Source organism: Protopterus annectens, chromosome 6.part1 (assembly GCF_019279795.1).
Source record: "Protopterus annectens isolate FY-2018-M chromosome 6.part1, PAN1.0, whole genome shotgun sequence".
NCBI classification, from domain to species: Eukaryota; Metazoa; Chordata; order Ceratodontiformes; family Protopteridae; genus Protopterus; species Protopterus annectens.
In genome coordinates this window covers 297,269,394-297,290,146 of record NC_056738.1, presented here as the reverse complement: position 1 = coordinate 297,290,146, position 20,753 = coordinate 297,269,394, and positions in this window count along the sequence as shown.

The following is a 20,753-nucleotide window of genomic DNA, read 5'->3' as shown; positions in this document are numbered from 1 at the left end:
AGACCCGGACTGCACTTTTCTTATAGGAATGTTAAAGGTGGTACCGCAGTTGAATACTTAAGAGTGGTGTTAGGTTCAAAGTTAACTGTAGCTGTTTGCAGACAGTTCAGACCCGGACTGCACTTTTCTTATAGGAATGATAAAGGTGGTACCGCAGTTGAATACTTAAGAGTGGTGTTAGGTTCAAAGTTAACTGTAGCTGTTTGCAGACAGTTCAGACCGGACTGCACTTTTCTTATAGGAATGTTAAAGGTGGTACCGCAGTTGAATACTTAAGAGTGGTGTTAGGTTCAAAGTTAACTGTAGCTGTTTGCAGACAGTTCAGACCCGGACTGCACTTTTCTTATAAGAATGATAAAGGTGGTACCACAGTTGAATACTTAAGAGTGGTGTTAGGTTCAAAGTTAACTTTAGCTGTTTGCAGACAGTTCAGACCCGGACTGCACTTTTCTTATAGGAATGTTAAAGGTGGTACCACAGTTGAATACTTAAGAGTGGTGTTAGGTTCAAAGTTAACTGTAGCTGTTTGCAGACAGTTCAGAACCGGACTGCACTTTTCTTATAGGAATGTTAAAGGTGGTACCGCAGTTGAATACTTAAGAGTGGTGTTAGGTTGGAGAGACACTGAGCCTTCATGGGGCCTGTAGCAGAGTGGATTGTAGTTTTTTTAAATCCAATAGAAAATCTGTGGGGTGACCTGAAGAGGGTTGTGCACAAGAGATGCCCTTGCAATCTGACAGATTTGGAGCACTTTTGCAAGGAAGAGTGGGCAAATATTGCCAAGTCAAGAAGTGCCATGCTGATAGACTCCCACCCAAGAAGACTGAATGCTGTAATTAAATAAATTTAAACAGATTCTGCAGCATCAGCAGAATGGTTTGGAGGGACAGCTATAGCTCACAGAGGATACAACTGCTATGGAATAGACTTCCCATCCACATAAAACAAGTTTCATCCCTGCTTGTGTTGAATTGCAATTTAGATCTATGAATGAGAAACAGAAAATTTACCACAAGAGTGCTCCCTGTACTACTAATGGACAGATATAGCTAATAAATGCTTAATCCCATGCATGGGCCCCCTGAAATCTATGGTAAGATCTCAGTTATTCACATTAGGGTTAATATCAACCGTGGGATGGGTAAGGTCAATCTATAACCAAATGGGATAGGTTATTTTGAGCACAAAAAGGGTCACTGGCTAGGCTTAAAATGACCTGCATGGGCAGCTAGCCTAGTAGTTACATCTGAACCTATGAATCTGTGGACACTTTGGTCTACTTTTGCAAAGTGTTCTTACAGTGAATAAGAAGACTAGGACCAGATAGCTGATTTGTTTCAGCAGGTGGTTGTGGTGACTGTGTGTTTCTGCTGGAAGGACTGCTCTACAAGAAGAGGTAAGGTATGTGTGGTGTGCAGACTGCCCTGAAATAGGAAACTAAACATCAGGCAAGGCAAGGCATTTCACCTTTGATCATCAGAAGGATGGTAATGTAATTTCAGTAGGTCTAATATCCCTTATGATTGCTTTTGACTAGGAAGTGGTCATAAGGAAGTCTTGAAATGTAAGTACTTGCTTTTCATGTATTACACCATAGAGTAATCCTAACCTGAACCACAGCTCACTTTCCCTTTATCTTTAGATAGGCTACGTCATCCTGAGTAGACAGCTGGCAGTATGTTGCTGTCACATTGTTATTTCCCCTTGAGTCAAGCAGTTTTAAAACTATAAGGTACTATCGTACTTAGATATGGGTCGTGCAAACATTGTACTTACAGATCATCAGTGCAAGTAAAGCCCATTTAACTTGAAAACTGCTAAGCAAAATGTGTATGATGATACAGCTAAAACAGGCATCTGTATTGCAGAGTGGAAAGCCCTTCACAATGTTCTGCTTAAAGCTGATGTGTATAACATTATACATTCCAGTTAATCATACTGTGTGTTAGAACCAGTCAACATTCTGGAATAACTTATGGTACCCAGTTTGGTACAAAATGTTAGAACTGAGGCATGACCTAATATGCATTATCCAGTCCCCCAACAAAACACTTTCATTTAATGTTAAGATCAGTGCCATCTAATCTGTTTTTAATCCCGGTACTCCTTTTGTATGGAACAATCAAGCTCCACTGCAAAATCCCTACTGCAAAGCCACGTTACACTTTTGTAATTAGTTAGGAAGCTAATACATCTGATGGTATACTACAGTCCTTCTGCAAAAAATGTTGTAAGGGCTGAATCTGTACAGCAAAAAGAATATAGCTGCCCTTACTGAAACCCACTGAATGAGACTGATTAACTATCCATACACTCCAGAAGCAGGCTAGAAGATGAACATGAGCAAATCATTTCTACTCCATCATCTTAGTTAGACAGAGCGATAGTGCAATCAATTACAATAACTGGCACCCAACATAAATGGTTGCAACAAATAGCTGTGTGGACCAAGACAAGTATGCCACTAAGCTGCATATTCACATAGTAACTATACTTAAATCCATGTTCAGAAGTGTGCCTGTGAAATGCAGGTAGCACTGTTGGGCATCTGCATATTAGTCTGCCCCAAAGGGTCATTACAACATGGGGTAAAATACATCTATCCTTATGACTGGTCGGTGGCTCCTTTGGTGAGAGCTGCTTCCACAAGGCCAGTGTAAACTGATTATAGAACAGAAAGAGGTGATATAAGGAGGAAAATTGCATCTAGTAGAAAACAATAATAATAAACTGCTGGCTAAGGAGGTTTTGTCGGAGACTTAACAGCAGCCAGTCTTATCGCTGGTTAATGTAAGGAGTGTACAACATATGTCTGCTAATCTGTCACTTCTAGAACTAATTTGCCATTTTATATTCCTGAATGTAAGGGCTTCCATACACCAAGTTAAACATTACTTATTGTTACTTTTGCCTCAGAAGTTAACTGGATGCAACAAGTACAACACTAACTGATTTAAGTACCCATTTCAGCCACTGCACTAAGAAAATAAACAATGCATAGTTTCTATGCAGGTTTCACAGAATGGATACAGAATGAATTCTCAAGAAAAATTGTAATAGACAACAAATACAAATAGCATCAGATTAGCAGTCAGTGGCACGGGTCTATATTACAACGTCGAACTAAAACAAGTTCGAAGGTTATAATATCGAACCCTAAATTTCGAAAGTGGAAAATAGCGAAGCCACGGCACATCGACTTTTTCCCCAGGGAAAAAAAATCGGTGGGCCATTTTTGGGGCTTTGCTATTTCCTCCACTGTGGTGCAATCTTGAAGCTGGTATATTTAAATAGGGGGGTGTGGGGGTGAAGCCCCCCAATACAGTTTAAGTTTAAGGTTACGTTTTTTTTTTTGTCACGGAACAGGGATTTTTTCCCTGGGAAAAAAATCGCTGTTCTGTGCTTTTGGTTTTGTTGGGTTTCGGATAGTAGGGTTCGATATTACAATGATCGAACTTTTGTAACTTCGACGTTGTGATATAGACCCCAGTGGCACATAGTCCAACTGTATAATTCAGGAATATACAGCATTCCAAAGAGCAATCAAACAGTTCCAATAATTTATGTTCAACAAATACAAATACTATAGTGATAAATAATTAAAAAGTACTATACCATGATCTGAAATAGAGTTAGAGAGCATCACTAAAATGAATTAGTCTTTAATAGGACATACAGAAGTACAATACAGTCATATAGAATATCCTATTATGCAAATATTGAAAGCCATAACATTTTGTCTGATTGCTCCCTATCTATTTTGCCAACCATCAAGGAAACCCTACTACCGGACTCTCTCCATTTGTTCTCAGTAGTGGGTACAACCTGATTTGTCAGTAGGAATATTATACAAGTAGGCATCAGCAAATTTCTATTGTCACTGGTATCTCAGCAGTGAGGGCATTATTATTCATAACCTATCCCTTTGCCCTGGTGGTGATATGAGCACTTGTATTACTGCAAGTATTGCCTACTCACCTTCATCCATGCATAAATGTTCTCTCTACATGTGCTGACAAGGGCTACCATCACTGGCTTCTGTGGCTATACCTACACCCTTGATGGACTAGCTATATCACATCAAGATACATTGTCGCTGAGTCTCCATCATTCCATCAGCAGTGCAAACTGTCCAGGAACTACTGGCCCATACCCTAGGATAGCTACATCCATCTTCCCAATTTGCATTATGAACTCCTGAGCTGACACTCGAACTTGGGTCACCTGGGCTGTAGTCAGGGCTTTATCCCTTTATGTCACTGGTGCAGGCTAATTAACAAGAGAGATAAGTAGTAAAGGTCCTGGCAAACTTACTGAAGAAGACAATACAAAATGACCTTGTCATTGTAAGGCATAGGTAGGACAGGATGGGTAAAAGAAGCATGCACTGCCCTTTCATTTATGTGCACCATAGGTTAATTTAAAAATCCCTTAATAGCCACACAATCGCTAATGTTAGTCAGAATGGCATTCCATATTTTTGGTCCAAGAATTCAGAAGACATAACATAGTCAGATAATGCAAGTTGGCTGGAAATTCTCTGTATTATGATTTCCACATCAAAGTGAGGCATGAAAGTATAGGGTGGTTATTTTTATGTACAGACATAAGATACGCTTGAGGGGAGAGATTGAACTTGAAGAGAAGATAGTAATACTCTTATGTAACAGTAAGCAGTGTAAATCTAGAGAAGTTCCTGCTGGAGAATCTCTGGAAACAGATTTTTCCTGGCAATATCAGCTAAAAGAGGGTGTAACTACTATGAGAACATTAAATGCCTTTGAACTGGCCAGTCTAATTCTGCTAAGGAATGTACTCTGTGTGTGTGTGCATGTGTGTGTGTGTGTGGGGGGGGTGCATCGAAACACAGCATGAGAAGCATTTAAAGTGTGCATTTCTAGAAAGTGGAAGGAAGGAAAGGACCACTTCAGTGGGATTGTATTGAAAATAAATGTATTCCTTTGTATTAGGTAATGATGATAGCCTGGATGGCATGTGTTTGGGACCACATCTTAAAAGATAACTGATGTGAAGACATTGGCATATTTTTGAAACTTTGATAAAATTGTACTTCTAAGGGAATGATGCCCTATAGAATGTGGGAGTAGTATCAGGATATGGTACTATTCTTTGGGGACTGGCGAGATCAGGGATGTATGACCACTTTGGAATGCTTGATTAACCTGTCTTCAGCCTTTACGTGGAGCACTGCTGATTAGATAATAATAGCTCTATTAGTTTATGAAATGTTAAATTGTGTCAATACTGTCCAACTCAGTTTCTCATAGAAATTATGTGATGCCATTGTTTTGGATTACATATCACTTTGGAGTTTGTGATTCCTCAGTGTAAAACATCTATTTCATATTACTTTAAGGCATGCCATGAACAAAGTGTTTATGGATTGATTTTTCTGCACACAAGTTCACAGCAAAATGATTACAGAAAAAACTTTAATATTTCAGTAAGACATAATCTGCTGTCATTAATAAGGGACATAAATAGCATCATATGATAAAGATATGTACTTATTGCTATGGTCCACTACTACTACTGCTACAAATACCATAAGCCCATTCTCAACAGTTACATATATGCTCCTCACCATTATTAGCAGTTTTGTGAACACGTTTCACTGAAATGCATGGTCATTAAGGCTGCTGCCTGCCCTATAAGTTTCACTGCTGTTCACAACATCTCTTGCTTATAACATGTTTAATGTTGTGCATCTGCTTATTCACTACATAATCTGTCTAATGCCTTGTGTTTGTCTTGTGCTTTCTAAAGCTTTAATAATGTCCATAAATGTAAGCTGTGTTTACAGCTATGTAGACCTTCAGTCAGAACACAAAAACACGCAGCAGTGTCGGGCTGCCAGTTCCTGCACTCACTGCTTCGTGCTTTTATTATTTTTAGATTGATTCTAGAGCAGTATATACATGCCTGCAACCCATTCTAAAGAGTAATTTGGCTTGCATATCTCTTAGCAATAGCCTGGAAAATACACAGCAAACAGACAGCATTGCCTCCATATCAGGCTAGTTTAGAAGTCTGTTTTTTTTTTTTTGCCTTCATGTTGTAAACAAAGCTAGACTTGAACTAAATGTGAGATGCCATAGTGAATCATTCAGTGATGATGTTAGTCTTTTACCACTGAGAAATGCTTTTTACCTAACTGCAGTGTTGCCTTGCTACATGTTAAAGGAAATGACGCAATTACTTCAGAAATAAACAATTATTGATCTTTATCAAAAATGACTCATATGTAACGGAAGTGCTACAGATGTATTTATACATCCAGAAGTAAATCACAGTTAAATGCCTTATCATTATACCTTCTGATATATCCCTTGCAAAGAGGTTCATCAAAAACTTGCGTCATACCATCACAGGCTCAAAAAATTTATCTCAACTACAATGAAATTAATCATATGTTACTTACAAATGGATTATACAGAAGCAGATATTCTTTTCAGGTTCACAAAAGTAAGGTAACTGAAATACCACTTCTGAGTTATCACTGCACAGTCTGTTCTGAAAAAATACTGTCTAAGGTATTCTATACTGACTCACTAGTAAGCAAGGACAAAATGTCCTGTGTACATTATAAAGGATTTTATTTATCTTTTAATGATATCTTACAAGCAAAAAGAAATCTTTATAGGGTCAGCAGAAATGCAGTTATTTAAGTGTGTAGATTAAAATTTCCTTTCATTTGAAAATAATCTGATTGAAAGTGTTAAACTGCAATAGTTGTTAATAGATTATATGCTTTTGAGAATACCCTTTGGTTACTACTGCTATTCTAAATGTACAGTGAGACCTGAACTGATGGTAAAAGCTAGAAGACTATGAGTCTCATTATATATTTGAACGTGTGTGTGTGTGTGTGTGTGTGTGTGTGTGTGTGTGTGTGTGTGTGTGTGTGTGTGTGTATGTGTGTGTGTGTGGTGTGTGTGTGTGCATGCGCGCGCGTGTATATATATATATATATATATATATATATATATATATATATATATATATATATATATATATACGTATCTGTACGTATGTGTACATGTGTGTACATGTACATGTAAGTGTGTGTATGTGTAAGTGTACATGTGTTTGAATGGATCCCAATCTAGACATTGAACATTCATAAAAGCAAATGTTATAACATCGAACTGCAAATATCAAAAACTCAGGATATCAAACAAGAAAGACCTTCATCGTGCACGATCACAGTACACTGAGGATTGGAGTTTTGCTCCTTTCCCCACTTTAGTACAATCTCAGAGTTTGTATATATAATTAGGAGGGGGTGTGGGAAGAACAGCCCCCCCCACATAGGAGGTGCAGGGAGGGTTTGCTCCCTGCAAAAAAAGCAGGTTTTTATAGTTATAGGTTAAGTAAATGGAACAAAGTACTGTTGAACACCATAACATCAACAAAAATATGTCAAATGCACTCCCGTCATACCCCCCCAAACAGACAAAAAAGAAATCACACAACAGAAAAACAAAGTACTGTTTTATGCAGTCCCTCCAACACACCCCCATATCCTCTGTTATTTAAATATACCAAGTCCAACATTGCACAACAATGGAGAAGGCAGATATATCCTACTAACCACTAATGCATGAAATTGCTGTGATATAACAACGCCAAGATCAAACAACTGTGGGGAAAGTATTTTTACCTTATTACCCACTAATGTACGATCTAGCTGAAATCATTTGATCATCCTAACATTCAACCAAATTAATTGTTGCTAAATTGCTTGACATCCATCCCCCTCTCTCTCTCTCTCTCTCTCTCCATATATATATATATATATATATATATATATATATATATATATATATATATATATATATAGGTTCATAAATACTTTGATCTATGAGGATCTAAAGATATCTAGACTTACATTCCCATGGTAGTTTTTTAGCTCTTGTGTTTTGGGTATGATTAACCTAGAGATGGGCAGAAAAAGGCTATGTTTAGACTTTTATTTGTTGCCCCTCTTCATGCGGGACATGAGTGCTGACCTGGGACTGGATTTGCAGCTTCCCATCAATTGGTCCAAATTACATTTGAATAAAATAAGAAAATGATGTTGCTGTTCCACAGAATTGGTATTCTCTGTGATACCTACCAATCCCTTCAACATGTTCTAGTTATGATGGAGAAGAGACTGAGGTGCTTTGAGTAAATGTGCATGCTGCCAGTGGACTTGCAAATGTGTAATGGTGAGAAAGGTTATGGTCTGTAAAGACTATACACAAGACAGAGGTTGCCTCTTAGCAGTCTGTTTGATACAAAGAAGAGGGGCAAGGCTTTAAGATGGTCTGGATATTTTTTCTGATTTAGGCTACTGGCTAGTTTAGTGAGAAAGCACCACTGTCTTTCCAGTTGTGACAAGTTTTGGACAGGTACAATATACTAAGTGATCAGCCTAATGAAAGCTGAATGCAGCAGAATGGTTCTATTATTTGACCTGTATATGCCAGATATTTAAATGTAGGCTGTTCAAAGAAAAAAATGCTTTATGGTATTCAAGGGACAATTCATTGTCTGCATTAGTTCACAGATTCCAGACTACATAATCAACATTTAGTGAGGTGCTGTTAATGTGATCGTCAAAAGGGGATTCATGTTTACTGAAAGACAATATTATACATTTCTTGGCATTTAGAATTAATTAGTCCATGTTTGTGACACCAGTTATTTGTTTGGGAAAGGCCTTCTTTGAGAGCTTGATGTCCTGATATCATCAAGTTTACAGTCAACTGCAAAGCTGGTCAGCCATAAACCCTTAACATTTACTTTGACCAATGAAAAGCAAATGCCAAAGAGGAGCGACCCAAGGACTGAACTGTGGGGTATAGCACTGGTGACCATATATCTCAACCTCTTAGTGCTAGAAATCTGAACAAATCCTGACATAATGGGGGGACAAAGCTCCAAAAATAGGGACACATTTTAAATATTGGTCTTATAAATATGGAAACTTGCTAGAATAACAAGATTTGTGTTAACATGTATTTTCTTAAGGATCTGAAGTCTGAAACTCAAATGTATGTCATTATTCAGTGACTTTAACCCTCATATCATCCCAGTGATTTGCCAGAAAACTATAATTTTTTTGAGGAAAAGACCAAAAATATGAGGCCAAAATCTGGACATTCTGCAAAAATCTGGACAGTTGACAGGTATGCTAGTGACAAGTGCACTACAGCCTCACATACTCTCTTTGAGTACTCTGTTCCCCATTGGTCCTTTTTTCAATTATAAAGGAGTTCCTTATACTATTCTAGCATGTCCAAAGGTCAGCTGTCAATTTCCTCTCCAGTCCAGCTGGTGAATCTGGAAATCTTGAGGCAATGTTACAACTGCCTCATGTACACAGACAACCCTCTCCTCCTCCCAACAAGTTCAAACATATGTGAGAGATGCAACCATATAGCCAAACTGGAGGCTGAGCTCTCTCAACTCAGTACTGCGTAACCAGTCAGGAGGAGAAGGTAACCACACACAATACAATTCCAGTCTCACATAGACCTACTACATCAGCAAACCAAACATATAAACACACAAAACATACTCGGAGACTCTAAATAAAAATCTGCCTAAGCAACAGAGACCTCCAAAGCAGACACCCAAGCAACCGCTACCCCAAAACAAAACACATGCAACACATAGTTCACAAAACCCTTAAGGCTAAACAACACATCTGATACACTTGTAATAGGTGACTCTATTGTCAGGCACACTGATGTCCCACTCACCAGGCTGAACAAGGAGAAGATGACGGTGAGCTGCCTGTCAGGCGCTAGGATCCGCCACATAACACAAGCACTCGGGTCACTCCAAGGCAAGTACAAATATGACTCAGTCATTGTCCATGCTGGTGTGAATGACCTGAGACCTACCTCCCTGGACTACATGAAGAGAGACATAGAGGAGCATTCAGAGCATGTAGCCCAGGCCGGTATGACCCTGACATTGAGTAGCATCTTACCCACACCAAGAATGATGCCACAATATAAAGACAAGATGATCAATTTCAACAATTGGCTGAATTATTGGTGTCATTCTAAGGGGATCCAGTGCCTGTCAGCCTGGGATGACATGCTCGACAAGCCACATTGCTTCGCTAGGGACAGATTGCACCTGTCACCCCTGGGCTTTCGGATATTGGCAAAGGCTCTTGCCACCCCCATAGTGCCTTTTTTAGGCAAGGCTCAAAAGACAAACCCACTTCTATAGATATCACAAAGAAAAAGAAACTAAGGGTAATGCTACTCAACGCCAGAAGTCTAAACCTCAAGATACATGCACTCAAAACTCTCCTCAGCATGGAGAACATCAATATCTGTGCAGTAACAGAAACCTGGTTCAAGGCTCCTGAGAGCACCCCAGCACTACCAGGTTATACCTCATGCCATACTTTTCAGCCCCAAAACTCAGACCGAACCACAAAAGGAGGGGGAATATCAATATTCGTCAAAGATACCCACACCTCCAAGTTGGTGGCACAGCACGAAGTATTGGAGACTATCCATGTGCAACTAACAGTGGGTAAAACTGCCTTTCAGTTTATAGCCTGCTACATACCACCCTCCCAAACTCAGGAACCCCACTCAGCTTTCCTGAAAACACTGGAAAATATTAAGGTCTCTCCAAACACCATTATATTGGGTGATTTCAACTACCCAAACATAGACTGGGAGCACTACTCAAGCCCTAATACCTTAGCCCAAAGGTTCCTAGAATTTATAAACGCAAATGCTATGGAACAAATTGTCACCACTCCCACTCATCACCAACATGGGGACTCCATGCTCCAGACCTGAGGTATATCCCTCACTGGTAAGATCGGACCATAAATTAATCTCACTGGATATTCACATCCCGACCCCCACCCGTGCCCAGAAAACCACAGTGAAAAAATTCTCTAAAGCAAACTTCACACTCCTCATAACCGAGGTGGAATCCTTCAAAGCCCCCAGGCCAGTAGAAAATATGGCCCAAACAGCAGAATCCTTTATAAACTCATTCTATGGACACCTTCAGGAATGCATGGATCATGCAATCCCTAATAAAAACAAGACCCGATCCCCCAAAGGCAGGCATCCTGTCTGGTGGACCTCAGCCATAAATAAACTATACAATAGAAAAGGAAGCTACTACATGATAGAACAAAATCCCTAAAAGGGAAGGCATCACTGATCAGTATTAGCAAAAAACTACGGTCCCTCATAAAATCATCTAAGGCCAGCTTTGAGAGAAAAATTGCACAGGACACTAAAGAAAATCACAAGGCTTTCTTTAGTTATGTTAGGAACCTGGGTGGTAACTCCCAGATATGCTCAGAATTAGTCCAAAATGACAAAAAATACACTGAACCCACAGACATTGCCGACATCCTGGCTGACAGGTTCAGTGCAAACTCCCCCCCCCCCAAAAGAGCAAATATCTATCCCAGCAGAGTGCTGCCCCCCTGACATCTCAGATGCTCAGGTAAGAGCCACCCTCTCCAAAGCAAAAAATACAGCATCAATGGGACCAGACGATGTCCCGCGCTGCGTCCTACATGAACTCCAAGAAGAGTTGAACCCCAACATAAAGCTACTGTTCAACCTCAGCCTTACTACAGGATATGTACCCAAAGAATGGCATACAGCAACAGTGGTCCCTCTCCACAAAGGTGGTGCCTCAACGGACCCTGGTAACTATCGCCCCATAAGCCCGACTAGCTTGGTCTGCAAGGCTATGGAGAGGATCATCATGGAACTCATAAATAAAGATATTGGGGACCTACAGACACTGGATCCCACCCAATTTGGCTTTGTTAAGGGTAGATCCTGCCTCTTAAACCTGGTTGATTTCTTTAAATCAGTCACCAAGGCCATTGACGAGGGGAAGGTGGTCCACACAGCCTACTTGGACCTTGCAAAAGCCTTTGATACAATACCCCACTTGGGCATCATAGATAAGCTCTCCAGCTTAAATATAAACCCCTATGTCATTAGATGGGTTGCAAACTGGCTCAAGGACAGAACACACATGGTCAGAATTGCTGGAGCCATGTCAGACTCCAAACCAGTCACAAGCGGCGTCCCAAAAGGCTCAGTCCTGGGATCTCTTTTGTTCGGTATATATTTCTCGGAGGTACAGGCCAACATGGGTAAACTATGGCTGACCAAGTTCGCAGATGACTGCAAGCTGGGCACCATAATTGACTATCCAGCTGACACAAGCATCCTCCAAAAAGGTCTCATAGAGACAGACAACTGGTGCCAGAGCCATGGCCTCAAGCTCAACGCCAAAAAGTGTATAGTCATCCCCTTTGGCAAAAACAAAGTGCCCACAAATTACCACATAGGTGGTAACCCATTAAGTACGGAAGAAGTAATTAGGGACCTGGGGACCCAAGTTGATAGCAATCTCTCATTGACAATCACGTGGCCAAAGTTGTTAGAAAAACCTTCTATATAGCCCACCTTATCATGAAGGGATTCACATCTAGATCAAGGGAGGTCATTGTGCCTCTTTACTCATCCCTCATCAGGCTCATAATTGAATATAATGTCCCATTTGGGATGTACCTTACCCAACACCTGCAGCAACTAGAAAGACCCCAATAGTACCTCACCAAGAGGATCAAAGGGCTCAAACAGATGCCATATGCTGCTCGGTTAAAGAAACTCCAGCTCTACTCAGTTGCGTACTGCCTACTTAGAGGCGATCTGTGCCTGACGTATAAGGCCATGTCCAACCCGGAATTGATGGACATGCTTCACCTCAGAAAATCCAAATCCCTTCGAGCTACATGCTCGAGGGACTTGAATCTCAGCACAGAAATAAATAGGACATGCTGGAAGGACAGATTCATAACCCAGAGACTCCCTTCACTCTGGAATAGAATCCCAGTCCAAGTTAGGCAGAGTCCCTCACTGACTCTCTTCAAGAGGAATCTTGACGAGTGGATGGGAGATCGTAGGTTTACCCCTGGGATCACTTCTGTGTCACTGTTAGACAGAGGCACAATAAACTAACCTTGAAAAAGGGCATAGTAAAACTCATTTAAAATGGGTGGCGAAAGCCAAACACACTCTGGCTAGGCTTACAAATGCCCTAGGGCAGATAGCCTAGTATGAACCTATGAACCTATAAAGTCTTTACTTGGAAATTTGAAAAGTGTCATTGTTTGCTATCTAGATGTATTAATGATTTCTTACATGTCTGCCATGCTGTCCCTATAAAAATTATTACAGCTTACCAATTTTTTCAGTCAGAAAGGCATGGCAGATGGATTGAACCCCATGACTCTTATCTGCCTATGTTAAGGGAGAAAAATTGATCATTTGAAACTACTTCACCACAGTACTGTAGCAGCAATTTTGTTCCATATTTTCTTCCACTGTCTTATAAGAATATTTGCCATTATTGGCAAAAGGTTTGAAATCAGAGGTTTCATGCAGGGAATATTAAAGGAAACATACATTGTAATCCAATCCAATCAGCTATATTCTGCTTCTGACAGATAAAGAGATGTAACAAGCAAAATATTCTTAATTCAATATTTTCAGCTTAAAATGCATTTTTTTTTCAAATACTTTCAGTCAATAAAAAATAAAGCATGAGCTACCCAAGATTGCATTTGTCAGCCCTTTCCCTGAAGTAAATAACTATATGTAAGGACTGATGACAAGAAAGGACTGTTGCCATCTTGGGAAAGGGCCTCAGTCCAGCTCCAAGCTGATTCAATTGTCCTTCAAGTTAACCATTGCTATTATTCTGCAATCTAAGAATGATCATGTTAGAGCCCAGTAGAAAGGTAAGTGTGCCCTGACAATAAAATGAAAACATGGGCATTATCATGTTAAAGTCCAGCAGATAGGTATGTGCGCACTGGCAATAAAATGAAAACATGGGCATTATCATGTTAAAGCCCAGTGGATAGGTAAGTGCGCACTGGCAATAAAATACAAACACAGGCATTATACAGTTTTGCTAAAATTACTGCAAGTTGTAAACTGTAATATGAATGAAGGGAACTAAGGAAGAATTGTTATTATTTTTTCATTATGTGAACAAGAGTACTTCTTTTTTGAATTTTACAATTAGAGGTGTGGGTAGAGAAATTAATTTTCTAGACATCATGATATCTGTTGAAAAAAACAGCATCAAAATGAATAGTAAGATTTTCAGAAAAGAAACATCTGTTAATAACTATATACACAAATGAAGTCAACACCCCTTTCACATGAAAAAAGAAGTTATAAAAGGACAATTCATCAGACTTAGTAGACTCATAAGTGAAGACAGCATTTTTTCCAAAGAAGTCGAACATCTGAAAACTCGTTTTTAGGAAGGGGTTACGAAATCAGTTTGCTGTCAAACATTATACATGAAGTAATCATAATCAGGCAAAACAAAGCCAGACCCATTTTAAATACTTTTCCCTCTAAGATCACTATGGGTCATGAAAACACATTGGATGTTACGAACAGCACACCAAGTGTACAATATAGGGGGCATTCTCACTACCTTTCACTACTGATAAGACTGTTATAAAAATATTTTAACAAAGAACTGTAAAATCATCTTAGGGATCAAATAGCTGACCGATATTATTGGAAATAAGCCATTGTTTACATACAAGAAATCTATGAATGTCAAGAACACTTTAAAAGATCTAATGGTTCAAGTTTAGATATTAGAAGTAATTGTGGGACCTTCAAGTTTGGGAAATGTAAGTACTGTAGACATATCAGTAATTGTTTTAGTATTTACTTAAAAGCAGTCAACAAAACTATAGTTGCCAAAGATAGATTTAATTATTATTCCTGCGGGGTTGTCTATTTAGCTTTCTATGTAACATGCCCAAGTTATTATATTGGAAAGACTATTAGAAGGCTAGCTGAAATAATTTGACCATGTTTCTGCTATAAAAAAGATGTTAACAATGCATTAGCAAAACATGCAGCTTCTTGTGAAGATTTAAGAAAGTATCAATTTTTTGTGTTGGATAAGGGTAATTTAACAAACTTCACTGGGAATCAAAATGTGTTATTAGAGTAGTGTGAAGACAAATGGCAAATAAAATCAGCTGCTGACTACAGACCCAAGTTAAATGAATACATAAATTTAAAATGTTTCTTGTTAGCACAAAAGCTGTAATGTATAGTAGTGATTTGATTTTAATGAAAAATGCTTATTTGTTTTTTATTATTTGCGATTTTATAAGTTCTTTAAATTGTTTATTCATTCATAAATTGATTCTATATGTTTATTGGTCAAGAAAGCCATGTGATTTCAAGCCCAGATTTTAAATTTATTATGAGTGTTTTAATACATATTTTGAATGAAGTTCTAATAAAGAAAGGACAAAAGCACAAATATTCATATTACAGTCTCCAGTTAGTAGAACTGGTTGTTTTGGTTATTAGTTTGTTTCTACTTTGCAGTGTGTTGTCAGTTTGTTTTGATTCATCAAACAGCAGACTTGTTTGGAGATGTATCATCAAAAGAGGTCCGTCTGGATTTGTCCACTCGCATGGTTCCAGAGGAATTAATTGCATTGACTCAAAGACCTACTTCAGCCATGTCGGAAGTATATAGTTTGTAAAGAATAAGAAGACCAGCAGCCAGACAGTGAACATTCCGAGGCTGCATGTTAAGAATGTGAACAACAGCTCTTCACATCATGAAGGAAGAGATGGAGATGTTATATGTTGAGAAAAACCTGATAATTTTTTGGCTGCAGTACCAGGTACGAGTACAGATACCAGTGAACTAATTCAAAATGTAACTAACTTGTTTTCCATCACTGGTTTGTTACAGAATTTAACTAATGGTACTGTTTGCAATAATGAAGCTGATCTTTTCAGTATCAATGGCTCCTGCAAAAAAGACATATGTCAACTAGAAAAAATGATTTTCAAGTAAAAAACATTATGATTCATGAACGGCATATTTCCATGCAGGAGCAGTGTTGGAGCTCCTGCATGGACAATGGCCGCCAAGCGATCCAGGAAAGTGCCATGTTCCTGCATGGAAAGCTGTGCGGGATGCAGATCACCTCATTTGCTGATAAAAAACATGCAAATGGGGTGATTTTGCAATCCACAAAGCTGGCCGGACTCTATGCAGGAACAGTGTCAGAGCAGAAATGTATTCGATTAGTAACTGCATCTGAACAAACGAAGGCAGGACAGCTCATGGAAAGCATGTATTACGGTCAAACACACATGCTAATGGCCAAATATTAGGCTATTGACATTAATAACAGTTTATTTTTTTTTAAATTAAACTTTTTTTTTTGGCCAATCATGGTCGTTTAAGCTTAGGGCAGCAGAGCACAAACGGGATTGCGCCAAAAAAAAAAAAAAAAGAGAAAAGTAAATTTTAAGTTAATTCTGCATTTTGCCATTATAGTCAATGGCATGCAGAATGTAAATAATACCAGGGAGCACTGGTTGTCAAGGGGAAAGGGTCCATTTTAGTGCAGTAACTAATGACTTTACACTGGGGTATGCAAATGAGGGGAGTTATACTGAATCACAGATTTCCTCAAAGTGTCAGCTTGTACCTAACCATGTAGGTGTAGCAATACAGCAGTATAAGCCTAAGAGCTGAATGACTTCATAAGGGTGTGTGTCATGCTAGCTGTAAGTGTATTGGATCTCTGTAGTCAGTGTTTGCCCTAAGCTAAGCATAGCTAAGGAAGGGAGTGTGTCCGATGTGCCTGAGCACTGTGTATATAGACTAAACTGGTCTGCGTGCATCGCTCTGGGATTTAAACACAAAAAAAAAAAAAGAGGAAATGGCAGCAGTGTTTACATTTGAGCACTGGGTATGCACGGCATGCCTCGGGGTTTAAATAGGAGGAACTAGGAAGGGGAAACAGCACTTGGAAGGCAATCAAGGAGAACTAGCATAGCTGGCAGATGGAATGTATCAGAATCAGCCAATTACACATGCAGCGGCCCCGCACACTAATATAAACTATGCAAATATCCTACAGACTGTTTTTTCCTACAAACTCTACACCACTGGTGTATGCAGATGGGGGGCAAAACTAACTAAAAATGTTAGAGACTGCTGCTGCTTTACTCCATCAATATGTGCTAGAGACTGAGGGTGGTGAGGAGGAGAATGCTGACAACTGACCCACATTGAGGAGGAGTAGAAGAATGTACAGACCCAGGGTAACCTACCAGGGCCTACATGAGCTGGAGATAGTAGAACGCTATAGGATGGACAGGGACATTCTACAGCAAATTGTTGAGCTGTGCCAGCCATGCCTTACACACAGAACTAATAGAGGGGAACCCATCCCAGTGGATACCAAGGTATGTCTAGGCTTAAGAATACTAGCCACAGGTACCTTCCAAACATTAATTGGGCATATCATGGGGGTCTGACAGATATCAGTATCCAGGGTACTCCACCAGTTCCTGAATGCCATGACACGCCATGCCAATGAGCACATATATTTCCCCACTGTCTTTGAAGTGCTGACCATACATATGCATCTCTTCCACTGTATAGCAGAATATCCTGAGGTAGTTGGTGCTATAGAATGCATGCACAACCACATCAAAGCACCACCCGGTGAGCAGGGCAGGGTTTACATAAACTGCAAGGGCTTCCCCTCCATCAACTGCCAGGTCATGTGCAATGGCCAGGGCATTATCATGAGTGTGTGTGCTGGCAGCCCTGGAACCTATCATGACTCCTACATCTGGCATTGCTCACAGCTGTATCAGGCGTTTGCCAGGGGGAGCATCTCATATGGCCACCTAGTTGGGGAAGCTGGCTATGCACTGGAGTCGTGGCTGATGACACCCATCAGAAATGCACACACACCTGAACAAGAACACCATAATGAGGCACACGCACAAACCAGGATCATTGTGGAGTGTGTGTTTGGGATGCTCAAGTCATGGTTCCGCTGTCTTGACATATCCGGTGGAGCCTTGCAGTACTTTCCAGCTACATGTACACAAATGTTCATAGTATGTGCCATGCTACACAGTATGATCCTGTGGAAACAGCTGCAGCAGGAACAGCACAGGGCAGGGCCATACAGCCCCCACCATTGCCTAGGCCAGAGCAGGCACAGAGGGACTTGGAGGAGGAACATCCTGAGCCTGCCCATGTAGGCAGAAGGAGGCATGCACAGTATGGCCAGGCCTTGGCAAAGAGCCAGCACATAGCACACACACTGATATTGTAGGGACCCAAGGACTGATACCTCTCTCCAACTCGCACATGTAGTAAAAGGGATGCCAGACATGACACTACCTGAGCTTTACCATGTACAGGGTGTGTACTATGTGCATCCAACATAGTCAGCCCTCCAGCACTGTCCTCAATACTGGTCCAGCAACAAGGCAAGTCACTCTTCCTATCAATTACTGAATGAAGTAGTATGTTCTTATATTTGTATGTATGATATGGATGCAAGCATGCGCGGGAATTGGGTGGCTGAATGGAAAGCAGCAGACAGCTATATGGTACAGCAGGAAATTCATAACAAATACTGGTGCCAATATACTAGATGGCAATACACAAGGTGATAACCCCCACTGCAGTACATGTGATGGCCCAAAGAACTCTGGGTGCCGATAGGTCACATACATGGATATCAATGAGGGTCACATATCCACCACCAGCCTCACCCAGCAGGGCAGGTGTAGATGACGATGAAGAAAGGCAGGGCTAAGGCCCCCAAATGATGGCAATGGTGAACAGCCTCCCACCACACCTACACAGACATACTACAACAGGTCTGGCAGTTACATTCTAGTTTTGAAGGGTAAGAAGTCTGACACTGAAATATATGCCATTAAGATCTAACATGTGTACTCTACTGATATGCCTCCTGTCTGCAAGATAGCTCACAATACAATATGAAATGGAAGCTAACAGAGTAACTGAAATACCTGTACAGTCATTTCAAATGTTAAAGTCTGCAGGTGTCCACCCCCCCCCTAAATCCCATGTAGAAATGCAGTGACAGATGGCCTGCAGCACTTTCAAATGTCCTACAGTCCTCTGGTAAAGGCTCATGCCTCACCCATAGTGCTAATGTACAGAATGTCAGGGGGGGTCCCAACTAACAACCTAACACAGTAAACAGAAAACAAATGCCAGTAGCATGCCTCCCCATGTCTGACTGCTAGGGCAGTGGATCAGGCCATAAATATGACTGGGATAAGGGCCCAACTATAAGGATACCTCTGAGATATTGCTTACATAATATTAGGTGGAGGAAAGAATAACAGAGGGGGGTGTAGAAGCATGGATGCTGTGGAGTGTGTGAAGTCTGAAACTCTAAGGTCCACCCATACTCTTCCTGACTGCAAACCCATGAATGAATAGCCACAAAACCACTTGTAAACCACAGTGTGAAGATAAACTGACCAGATATATGAGTCCTGCCTCTGGATAACCTAGTTGTATCTGTACAGCTGAGATGTATGGCCCTAGCAAGATATGGCCATTCCGTGAAGTTGAGAAAACCACAAGGAGGTGTAGCTGTAGCACACAAAACCCTGAACTGGAGTCCAACCCTCCCTGGAATGGATGCACACACTCAATATAGAAGGTCATACTGGGCATGCTCCTACACTTAGAGAAATGAAGCCCATGTCTCACAACACAGTGGACTACAGATATCGGTTATTCGCAGCTATCTGTGCAAACACACCAAATTGTACACCATTGATACTTCACACACACACATTGGATAGGAATACACATACATATCTAAGGCCAGCATAATATAATATTTCAAACATACACACACAGAGACGTGGGGAAGAGAAAGACAGACAGCGACAGAGAGAAATCCATTATCAGGCCTGTCCCACCCACTACACATCCCATTGGCCTATATCACATGATGTGCTGATGTCATTCACTATAGAAATACATTTGGTTAGCACTCAGCCCTATAGTGTCAGTGGTGCTTGTGATAACTGTGTAACACTACAGTACAAATAGGTATCCATGTAGCAGTTGTAATCTCAGTCCTGTCAAATGTAAAGTCGTGTGTGAGTGTGTGTGTAAGTGTGTGTGTTTCTAGATTAATGTGGTTGAGGTCATTCATACTCACTAAACCTCCCTTACTCCTCCTTCAGCACTGCTGCTGATGTCACTCACCTTCAAAGATACCTTTGAACAGCTCTCCAGTATATAAGCTCTGTGGCACTTACGATAACTGTGTAATACTACAGTATAGCAAACCAGTTAGGTAGGAGTTCCAATCCTGATCCTGGCAACTGTGTAAATGTGAGTGTTTGCATTAGAGAGTGTGTGTATTCTTGTAGAGACCAAATTTTGTGGTCATTCACACTTACAACAATTCCCTTACCCCTCCTTGAGCACTGCTGCTGATGTCACTCACCTTCAAAGATACCTTTGCACAGCTCTCTAACATGTAAGCTCCATGGTGTGTGTGATACATGCAGAACAATGTAATAGCCATAACTACATAGGTAGGGGTTTGAATCTCATCCCTGGCAAGTGTTTGAGTGTGTATATATGCCTGCATATGTATATCCATGCCTCAAAGAGTTTGGCCCCATTTACACCCAGTACACATCTCAGTGCCTGACTTTGGCAGTCCTGCAGATATCATCCACCTTAGAAGTATCTGCTGGCAACCCTAAACTATGGAAGATCAGTGGTGCATGTGGTAAATGTGTAACCATAGTCATCCAAAAATATAGTTAGATACAGGTTTGAAT